The following is an 11338-nucleotide window of genomic DNA, read 5'->3' as shown; positions in this document are numbered from 1 at the left end:
ACCCGTTGTATGCGAACGTTAGAATCTATCACACCTGATCATCACGTGGTGCTTCGAGACAACGATCCTTCGCAACGGTCCACACTTAGGGGAACACTTTTGTTGAAATTTTAGTGAAGGGATCATCTTATTTACTACCGTCGTTCTAAGCAAATAAGATATAGAAACATGATAAACATCACATGCAATCATATAGTGACATAATATGGCCATTATCATCTTGCGCCTTTGATCTCCATCTTAGGGGCGCGTCATGATCATCACTGTCACATGCATGACACCATGAACTCCATCACTGTGTCTTCATGAAGTCATCTCGCCAACTATTACTTCTACTACTATGGCTAACGGTTAGCAATAAAGTAAAGTAATCACATGGCGTTGCATCTCATACAATAAATTAAGACAAATCCTATGGCTCGTGCTGGTTGTCATACTCACCGACATGCAAGTCATGAATCCTATTACAAGAACACGATCAATCTCATACATCACATATATATCATCACATCCTTTTGGCCATATCACATCACATGGCATACCGTGCAAAAACAAGTTAGACGTCCTCTAATTGTTCTTTCAAGTTTTATGTGGCTGCTATGGGTTTCTCGCAAGAACATTTCTTACCTACTTCATAGCCACAATGTTGATATGCCAATGCTATTTACCTTTAATAAGGACCCTTTTCACCAAATCAATTCAACTGAAGTGGGAGAGACAGACACCCGCTAGCCACCTTATGCAACAAGTGCATGTCAGGCGGTGGAACCAATCTCACGTAAGCATACGTGTAAAGTCAGTCTGGACCGCTTCATCCCACAATACCGCCGAAAAAAGATTGGACTAGTAATGGCAAGCAATTGACAAAATCATCGCCCACAACTTTTGTGTTCTACTCGTTCATAGAATCTACGCATAGACCTAGCTCTGATGCCACTGTTTGGGATCGTAGTAGTAACTTAAAAAAATTCCTACGAAACACCAAGATCAAACTAGGAGAAACCAGCAACGAGAGAGGTTGTTGAGCATGTTCATACCTTTGAAGATCGCTAAGCGGAAGTGTTACTATGAACGCACTTGATGGAGTCGTACTCGTAGCGATTCAAATCGCGGAAGATACCGATCGAAGGGCCGAACAACGACGTCTCCGTGTTCAACACACGTGCAGCCCGATGACGTCTCCTCTACCTTAAACCAGCAAGGGGAGAGGGGGAGTTGAGGAAGAGCTCCGACAGCATGGCGGCATGGTGGCGGTGGCGCTATGTAGTTCTCCGACAGGGCTTCACCAAGCGCTGCGGAGGAGGAGGAAGAGAGAGGGCAGGGCTGCGCCGAGGGAGAGAAGAATTCTTGTGTGCAACCCTGAAAACCCCTTGGGTATTTATAGGAGGAAGAGGAGGATGAGGGCCGACCACCCTAGACCAATCTAGGGTGGGTGCGGTGGACAAGGAGGGGGTGGCGGCCACGGTTGAGGTGGCTTGCCTCCCAAGCTGGGAGGTGGGCCACCATCGCCCTAGGGTTCCCACCCCTAGGCGCCAATGGGCCTTAGTCGACCGAGCCAGACCACCTAGGTGGCTGGCTCGCACCTTATTTAGGCCCTTGTGGACCTCCGGGGCTGGTGGCCCCTCCCGGCGGGCCTCCCATACCCTTTCGGTGATCGCAGTACAATACCGATATACCCCGGAACCCTTCCGGTGACCAAAACTCGACTTCCTATATATAAATCTTTACCTCCAGACCATTCCGGAGCTCCTCGTGATGTCCGGGATCTCATCCGGGACTCCGAACAACCTTCGATAACTACACACTATTCCCATTACAACTCTAGCGCCATCGAACCTTAAGTGTGTAGACCCTGCGGGTTCGGTAATCATGCAGACATGATCGAGACACCTCTCCGGTCAATAACCAACAGCGTGATCTGGATATCCATGTTGGCTCCCACATGTTCCACGATGATCTCGTTGGATGAACCACGATGCCGGGGATTCAATCAATCCCGTATGCACTTCCCTTTGTCTATCGATGCATAACTTGCCCGATATTCGATCATCGGTATCCCTATACCTTGTTCAATCTTGTTACCGACAAGTATCTTTACTCATTCCGTAACACATCATCCCATGGCTAACTCCTTAGTCACATTGAGCTCATTACGATGATGCACTCCCGAGTGGGCCCAGAGATACCTCTGTGTCACACGTAGTGACAAATCCGAGTCTCAATTCGTACCAACCCAACAGATACTTTCGGAGATACCTGTAGTGCACCTTTATAATCACCGAGTTACTTTGTGACGTTTGATAAACCCAAAGCACTCCTACGGTATCCGGGGGTTGCACAATCTCATGGTCTAAGGAAATGATACTTGACATTATAAAAGCTCTAGTAGACGAACTATACGATCTTGTGCTATGCTTAGGATTGGGTCTTGTCCATCACATCATTCTCCTAATGACGTGATCCCGTTACCAATGACATGCAATGTCCATGATCCGGAAACCATGATCATCTATTGATCAACGAGCTAGCCAACAAGAGGCTCACTAGGGACATGTTGTGGTCTATGTATTCACACATGTATTACAGTTTCCGTTTAATATAATTATAGCATGAACAATAGACAATTATCATGAACAAGGAAATATAATAATAACCACTTTATGATTGCCTCTAGGGCATATTTCCAACAAGTACTGGGAGTTAGTACCGCCCACGGAGCGGTAGTACCGCTTGTTACTACCGCGCCAGGACCACTTATTGTTTCTGGCTAGGCCTGCAGCAAAATCTTGAGCAGATATAGGAGGCGGTACTACCCCTAATGGCGGTAGTACCGCTCCTGGCAGCGGTAGTACCACCCCGATACTACTACAAGCCTCTGCCTCCCTCTTGTGTTGCTGCCCTCTACCTCAGAAGTAGTACTACTCCCCCTGGAGCGATACTACCTCTAATGGGTGGTTCTACCGCTCTCCACAGTGGTAGTACCGCTCATGTGTGTGCTGAGTGAGTGGGTAACGGTTGGAAATGTCCCCCCACTATATAAAGGAGTTCTTCTTCCTTTAGAAGCTCACCTTTCCCAACCCTAAGCTCCATTGTTGCTCCAGGCTCCATTTTCACCCGATCTCTCTCCCTAGCCAACAAAACTTGTTGATACTCGAGGGTTTGCTCGAGAAGGCCTCCATCTACACTTCCACCAAGATAAATTTGATTCCCCCCACTAATCCCTCACGGATCTTGTTACTCTTGGGTGTTTGAGCACCCTAGACAGTTGAGGTCACCTTGAAGCCATATTCCATTGTGGTGAAGCTTCATGGTTTCATTGGGAGCCTCCAATTCAGTTGTGGAGATTGCCCCAAACTTGTTTGTAAAGGTTCGGTCGCCGCCTTCAAGGACAACACTAGTGGAATCACGACATCTCACATTGTGTGAGGGCGTGAGGAGAATACGGTGGCCTTAGTGGCATCTTGGGGAGCATTGTGCTTCCACACCGTTCTAACGGAGACGTACTTCCCCTCAAAGGGAAGGAACTTTGGAAACACATCCTCGTCTTCATCGGTTTCACTTGTGGTCATTTCTTACCTTTACTTGCTTTTGTTAATTGCTTGTTATTGTTGTTGTTAGCATCATATAGGTTGCTCAATTAGTTCCATATCTAGACAACCTATTTGTTGCTAAACTTAATTTGTTAAAGAAAAACCTAAAGTTGGTAGTTGTCTATTCACCCTCCTGCCAGAGTCAAAACCGACAGATCTCGGGTAGGGGATCCCGAACTGTGGACCTTAGATCGATGGGTTGCAGGAAAGAGGGGGAGACAATGTTTACCAAGGTTGGGGCCCTCTTGAGGAGGTAAAACCCTACACCCTGCTTGATTATATTGATATGGATGATGATTACACAGTCTACCTCGAGATCGCGTATTCTAAACCCTAGGTGGAATAATCCGTCTACATGGACAAGGACCCCTTGTTTATATAGTCACCGGGAGTCCTAGGGTTACATGCAACCGACCTAATCTAGTTTGCTTGGTCACCACGCTAGTCCTCGAGGTTCTCCTTCTCGAATACGAGACAATCGCACAACCCAGCCCATCATAAGCACAACCCATAAGGCCGACCTGTTCATAGTAAGCCGACCACCCAAGGACTCCTTAATCCCGGACTCCCTCGGTATCCCCCAAACTATCCTTCAACGCTGATGTGTAGGGTCTTCGGATGATTACGCCCAAAGTGTTCGGCTTGCAAGGCGAGTTCCTTCGTCTCCTCCAAACAAGAAATTATGGTCTGTTCTTCGGCTGGCTCACGATTACCGAAGCGTCACGGGGCCCACGACTTTTAATTCTGCACAAAGATTAACAATATTTCTTGATTTTTGCGTGTGTTGTAGAGGAAGACACCTCTCGCAATCCTGGACGAAACTGCTCCTTATAGCAAGCGGGGGTAGCACCCTTTATAAACATATCAAAATTCGTCTCGAGCCCCCCATCGCATCTCAGCCTCGCCAAGAAACCCTAGAGCTCTTAACACTCCTGGAATTATGGTTGGTTCCTCTTCGCGCCCCCTCGATCCCCTTCTAGGGGACTCGGCCAGTTGCCCTGTCTCCCTCCTTCGCGTGCGTGATCTCAAAATGTAGGGATATCTACCCCAATCGGATCCCGCACCCACTCGCGCTGGTGTGACCTCCATTGATGGGAAGGCCTTAGCAGAGAACTTCCCTTCCCCACACGGGGGGAACGGGTTTGCCTCGTTCCCTTCCTACTGCGAGGGGTGGGATTCCCCATTCACCCCTTCTTAAGGGGTTTATTGGAATTTTACGGGTTGCAGCTCCACAATCTCACTCCTGGTTCCATCCTCCATATCCGAGGCTTCGTGGCCTTATGCAAGATGTTCTTGGGTTGTGAACCCCACTTTGATCTCTGGAGAAGGTATTTCCGCGTCAGTCCTCGAACAAGAGGGACATCAATCCGAGAAGTGGGAGGAGCCAAAGTGTGGCATATTGCCGCCATCGAATACGCAACTGGGACACCAAAGAAGGAACTCGACGAGTGGCTGTCTGAGTGGTTTTATATCGAGGATGTTCCCCTGTTCTATCCAATTCGGAGGGGCCTTCCCAAATACTCTGCACAGACTTTGAAAAAGCGTTATAGCTGGAGGCCGAAGAGTCTCTCCCAAGAGGAGAGTTTTGAAGTAAAACAACTATCCGCTAAGGTCAAGGTGCTTGCTGATTGTGGGCTAACCATCAGTGATGTAATGGCCGAGGTGATTACCCGGTGCATCTAGCCGCTCCAACAACGTACGCATCCCTTGTGGTGTTACAGCGGGACGAGCGATTCCACTCGATCCAGCAGGCTAGGACCGAAAGACCAGAAAGCCTTAGCGGCCATCCTAGCCGATCTCTTCAAAGGGGAAAAAGAAGATCTTAACCGCCCCTTCACCAAGGAAGGCAATTCGGCATACAACCCTGTCAAATACGTAAGTGTGCTAATGTTCAAAGTTTAAGGCATTCATGCCCTTTATTGTTTGATTTATAACTTCTACCCCTTCCTTGCAGCCTTGGAAACACTATATCAAGACGGTAAAATTTCCTGCGCCTCAGCCCGAGGACTATGCCCGTGACGATGATCCTCGGTTTCATGAAGGCCCGAAGCTTTCGATCACTTTCCAGGATGGAGTGTTTTACCAGGATGGAGTTGATGAATAGAGGGTAGCCCTTGTAGTCGACAACCCTAATCCCCTTCCATCTTCAGGGAGGAAGAGAAAAACGACGCCCGAATGAGGGGATGCGCCTAGGGATCATCGGAGCGGTCGTCACACCACTCCCCAGACAAGATCGGCCGGGGTTCCGTCGAACGAGGACAAAATTCCCAAACGAAAGGTGGCGGGAGAAAACCCATCTACTGCTCCACTGGCAAAAAGGTATACGGGCTGACTTATATTCCTTACAATGATATGTGTCCTTCCTTACTTTCATGACCCTTGACCGACCAATGTAGGAAACATGCGCAACCTTCCCCGCCCGAGGACGATGTCGATGTATTGGGTAGTCAACCAAACCCCGGCGCGTCGGTGGGCATCGGAGTACCGAACATGGGTCCGCTCCCAGAGTGTTTGGATGGTCTGTCGGTAACGAACTCTGAATACGAGAGTGCCATGAATCATCAGCACCGGAAGGAGGCTCTACGTCATCCTGTATTTTCCAAACAAGAGTTTAATGCTCTTAATTCGACTGATGCGTACCTCGGAGCCTCGTGAGCCACCTTAAAGAAGTGGTCGGGCAAGTGTCTTCCCACCTGCACGTAAGTTATCGACTTTATAATATCCAAACAAAATTTCAGACCCAGTAGTACCCGGGCCTTAATTTGGTCGGGACGACTGAATTAGGGGTTGACAACAATTACTTTTTCAATCTACAATCTTTGAAGCAGGAAAATGATAGTTTATCCAAAGATCTCCATCAGAGCCACGCCGATTTAAAGGCCAATAGGGCCGAGCTGGAAGATGTGAAGGAATTTAATAGAGAAGCCCATGGTAAGGGAGTTGATTTGTAGTATGCTGAATTTGCTTAAAATATGTATAGCCCAAAAAATTGCTAGAGTAGGTGAATCAATAGGACAAATGCAAAAAGATCTGGATGCCTCTCAAGAGGCTTAGCGATATGCCGAATCATAGCTTGAAGCCGGTCAGCCCGTATTGAGGTGATGCCATGAATAAAACAACAATACCAAGGAAGAGAACAAAAAGCAAGTTGAGGAAGTTGACAGTTTGAAAACTCAATTGGCGCAGACTCGAGAAGAGAACCAGAAATTGAAAGGCGACATGTTCTGTAAGTAAAGATCTGGCTTGGAACTGATTCAACTTTTATTCTATTGATCATGAAAATTTGTTCCTCCTTTGGATTAGGTCTTTTGACTGGGCGTCCTGAGGAGGAGGCCACCTCCATTGGGGGGGACCTGTTGACGGAGCGTGCGCGAAAGGCTATGCATCATATGATCCGAGCTTTATGGTGAACCAAAACCCTCCGTATGGGATGGTCGATCTTGTCGAGAAATTTACAAGAGCCCACAGTCGCTTTGAATTGTGGAAGACCTCAACATGCTGAGAAGGAGCTCGGGGGGGCGTGGGCTATGGTGAAGAACCGCTTTAATCCCGAGCACATGGCCCGAGTTAGACCGGTGGGACCAGATGGGAAGGAGATTCCTCCACATCTTGTGTACGATCAAGTGTTGACTGATACGTCTCCAACTTATCTATAATTTTTGATGGTTTCATGCTATTATCTTGTCAAACTGTGGATGTTTTGCATGCCTTTTATATATTTTTTGGGACTAACTTATTAACTCAGTGCCAAGTGCCAGTTCCTGTTTTTTCCATGTTTTGACCCCTTTCAGAGGAGAATTTGAAACGCAGTCCAAATGGAATAAAATCCCCGAAAAGATTTTTTCCGTAACGGAAGAAGATCAGGAGACTTGAGAGCCAAGGCAGGGGGTCCCCAGGGGCCCCACAAGCCCCCACCCCGCGGCTAGGGGGGGAGACCACGGCCCTCACGCTTGTGGCCCCCCTGGACCTCCTTTGCCCTAGGTGTTGCACCTATATATTCCCTAAAAATCCCAAAAAAATCAAGAGATCATCGAAAGTACTTTTCCGCCACCGCAAGCTTTTGTCTCCGCAAGATCCCATCTGGGGCACGTTCTGGTGCCCTACCGGAGGGGGGATTCGGATACGGAGGGCTTCTTCATCAACACCATGACCTCTCCGATGATGCGTGAGTAGTTCACCATAGACCTACGTGTCCATAGCTAGTAACTAGATGGCTTCTTCTCTCTCTTGGATCTTCAATACAAAGTTCTCCATGATCTTCATGGAGATCTATCCGATGTAATCTTCTTTTGCGGTGTGTTTGTCGAGATCTGATGAATTGTGGATTTATGATCAGATTATCTATGAATCTTATTTGAGTTTCTTCTGATCTCTCTTATACCTGATTTCATATCCTTGTAATTCTCTTCGAGTTGTGGGTTTTGTTTGGCCAACTAGATCTATGATTCTTGCAATGGGAGAAGTGCTTGGTTTTGGGTTCATACCATGCGGTGACCTCACCCAGTGACAGAAGGGGTAGCGAGGCACGCATCGTGTTGTTGCCATCAAGGGTAAAAAGATGGGGTTTTCATCATTGGTTTGAGATTATCCCTCTACATCATGTCATCTTGCTTAAGGCGTTACTCTATTCGTCATGAACTCAATACACTAGATGCATGCTGGATAGCGGTCGATGTGTGGAGTAATAGTAGTAGTTGCAGAAAGTATCAGTCTACTTGTCTCGGACGTGATGCCTATATGTATGATCATTGCCTTAGATATCGTATGACTTTGCATGGTTCTATCAATTGCTCGACAATAATTTGTTCACCCACCGTAATACTTGCTATTTTGAGAGAAGCCTCTAGTGAACACTACGTCCCCGAGGGTCTACTCCACACCATATTTTCAGCCTTACACTTTTTACTTCGTTGAACTTTCTGCCTTCAAATCTCACTTTGCAAACAATCTTGAAGGGATTGAGAACCCCTTTAAAGCGTTGGGTGCAAGCTCTTTTGTGTTTGCGCAGGTACTCTGGACTTGACGAGATTCTCCTACTGGATTGATACCCTGGTTATAAAATTGAGGGAAATACTTACTGCTCCTGTGCTGCATCACCCTTTCCTCTTCAAGGGAAAACCCAACACAAGCTCAAGAGACGACAGAAGGATCTCTGGCACCACTGCCGAGGAAGGACTTTTGTTGACGTAGCTGAAGGATTTCTGGCACCGTTGCCGGGGAGGAGGATGAAGTCAAGAACTCATCCAAGTAGGTGTCACAAACTCATGTCTTGCATTTACTTTGTTTGCCAGTTGCCTCTCGTTTTCCTCTCCCCCACTTCACCAATTTGCCTTTTTCGTTTGCCTTTTTCGTTTGCCCTTTTCTCTCGCTTGCTTTCTGTTCGCTTGTGTGCTATGTGCCTTCAATATGCTTGCATCTTCGCTTGCTGAAAATCTCGTGATATCGATCCTCACCCACTTTCTAATCTCTTTAAGAGATCCACTTATGTGGAACTAATTGCTAGTGAGTTGAGTGCACTTGACTTTCTCTATGGAGTTTTGCTTGAGATGCGTGAATCTGAAAATCGTGATGAAGAAATTTATGAAATGATTCACGAGGGCTCCTTGAATGAAAAGCATGATTGCAATGATTTCATTATAAATTCATTAATGACAATCATGCTAAAAATATGCAAAACCCTAAGCTTGGGGATGCTAGTTTTGCTATGTCCACTACTTGTTGCAATGATATTTGCAATAATATTGAAAGTGGGTTTGGAGAAGTCATTGTTGGAAATATGCCCTAGAGGCAATAATAATTAGTTATTATTATATTTCTTTGTTCATGATAATCGTTTATTATCCATGCTATAATTGTATTGATTGGAAACACAATACTTGTGTGGATACATAGACAAAACATTGTCCCTAGTAAGCCTCTAGTTGACTAGCTCGTTGATAAAAAATGGTAAAGGTTTCCTGGCCATAGGCAAGTGTTGTTACTTGATAAAGGGATCACATCATTAGGAGAATCATGTGATGGACTAGACCCAAACTAATAGACGTAGCATGTTGATCGTGTCATTTTGTTGCTACTGTTTTCTGCGTGTCCAGTATTTGTTCCTATGACCATGAGATCATATAACTCACTGACACCGGAGGAATGCTTTGTGTGTATCAAACGTCGCAACGTAACTGGGTGACTATAAAGATGCTCTACAGGTATCTCCGAAGGTGTTCGTTGAGTTAGTATGGATCAAGACTGGGATTTGTCACTCCGTATGACGGAGAGGTATCTCGGGGCCCACTCAGTAATACAACATCACACACAAGCCTAGCAAGCAATGTGACTTCATGTAAGTTGTGGGATCTTGTATTACGGAATGAGTAAAGAGACTTGCCGGTAAACCAGATTGAAATAGGTATGCGGATACTGACGATCGAATCTCAGGCAAGTAACATACCGAAGGACAAAGGGAATGACATACGGGATTATATGAATCCTTGGCACTGAGGTTCAAACGATAAGATCTTCGTAGAATATGTAGGCTCCAATATGGTCATCCAGGTCCTGCTATTGGATATTGACCGAGGAGTCTCTCGGGTCATGTCTACATAGTTCTCGAACCCGCAGGGTCTGCACACTTAAGGTTCGACGTTGTTTTATGCGTATTTGAGTTATATGGTTGGTTACCGAGTGTTGTTCGGAGTCCCGGATGAGATCACGGATGCCACGAGGGTTTCCGGAATGGTCCGGAAACAAAGATTGATATATAGGATGACCTCATTTGGTTACCGGAAGGTTTTCGTGCATTACCGGAAAAGTTTCGGGCTCATCGGTAGTGTACTGGGAGTGCCGGTAGGGGTGCCGGGGACCATCAGGAGGGGTATCACGCCCCAATGGGTCTCATGGGCTATGGGAAGAGATAAACCAGCCCCTAGTGGGCTGGAATAAGTTCCCACTAAGGCCCATAAGGTTTGAGAAGGAAAAAACACAAGGTGGAAAGAGTTTCCAAGTGGGAAGGTGGAATCCTACTCCAAGTAGGATTGGAGTAGGACTCCTCGACCTCCAATTTCGGCCAAACCTTTAGGTTTTGAGGCTGCCTCCTCCCCTCCCTCCCTCCTATATATAGTGGGGTTTTAGGGCTGATTTGAGACAACTTTTTCAAGGCAGCCCGACCACATACCTCCACAGTTTTACCTCTAGATCGCGTTTCTGCGGAGCTCGGGCGGAGCCCTGCTAAGATTAGACCACCACCAACCTCCGGAGCACCGTCACGCTGCCGAAGAACTCATCTACCTCTCCGTCTCTCTTGCTGGATCAAGAAGGCCGAGATCATCGTCGAGCTGTACGTGTGCTGAACGTGGAGGTGCCGTCCGTTCGGCACTAGATCGGAGCGGATCGTGGGACGGATCACGGGACGATTCGCGGGGCGGATCGAGGGACGTGAGGACGTTCCACTATATCAACCGCGTTTCTTAACGCTTCTACTATGCGATCTACAAGGGTACGTAGATCGGAAATCCCCTCTCGTAGATGGACATCACCAATATAGGACTTCGTGCGCGTAGGAAATTTTTTGTTTCCCATGCGACGTTCCCCAACAGTGGCATCATGAGCTAGGCTCATGCATAGATGTAATCTCGAGTAGAACACAAAAGTTTTTGTGGGCGGTGATGTGCGTCTTGCTGCCCTCCTTAGTGTTTTCTTGATTCCGCGGTATTGTTGGATTGAAGCGGCTTGGACCGACATTACTCGTACGCTTACGA

The 11338-nt window shown here is 47.0% G+C and overlaps 1 pseudogene; it reads left to right on the top strand.

The window, feature by feature from the left end:
- Positions 1-5599: 5599 nt before the first annotated feature.
- LOC123405293 lies at positions 5600-6245 on the top strand (annotated as a pseudogene).
- The last annotated feature ends 5093 nt before the right edge of the window (positions 6246-11338 follow it).

The sequence above is a fragment of the Hordeum vulgare genome, chromosome 6H (assembly GCF_904849725.1).
Source record: "Hordeum vulgare subsp. vulgare chromosome 6H, MorexV3_pseudomolecules_assembly, whole genome shotgun sequence".
Taxonomy (NCBI): Eukaryota; Viridiplantae; Streptophyta; class Magnoliopsida; order Poales; family Poaceae; genus Hordeum; species Hordeum vulgare.
Note: the sequence above shows the minus strand (reverse complement) of the source record. Positions and strands in the feature narration are given on the sequence as shown.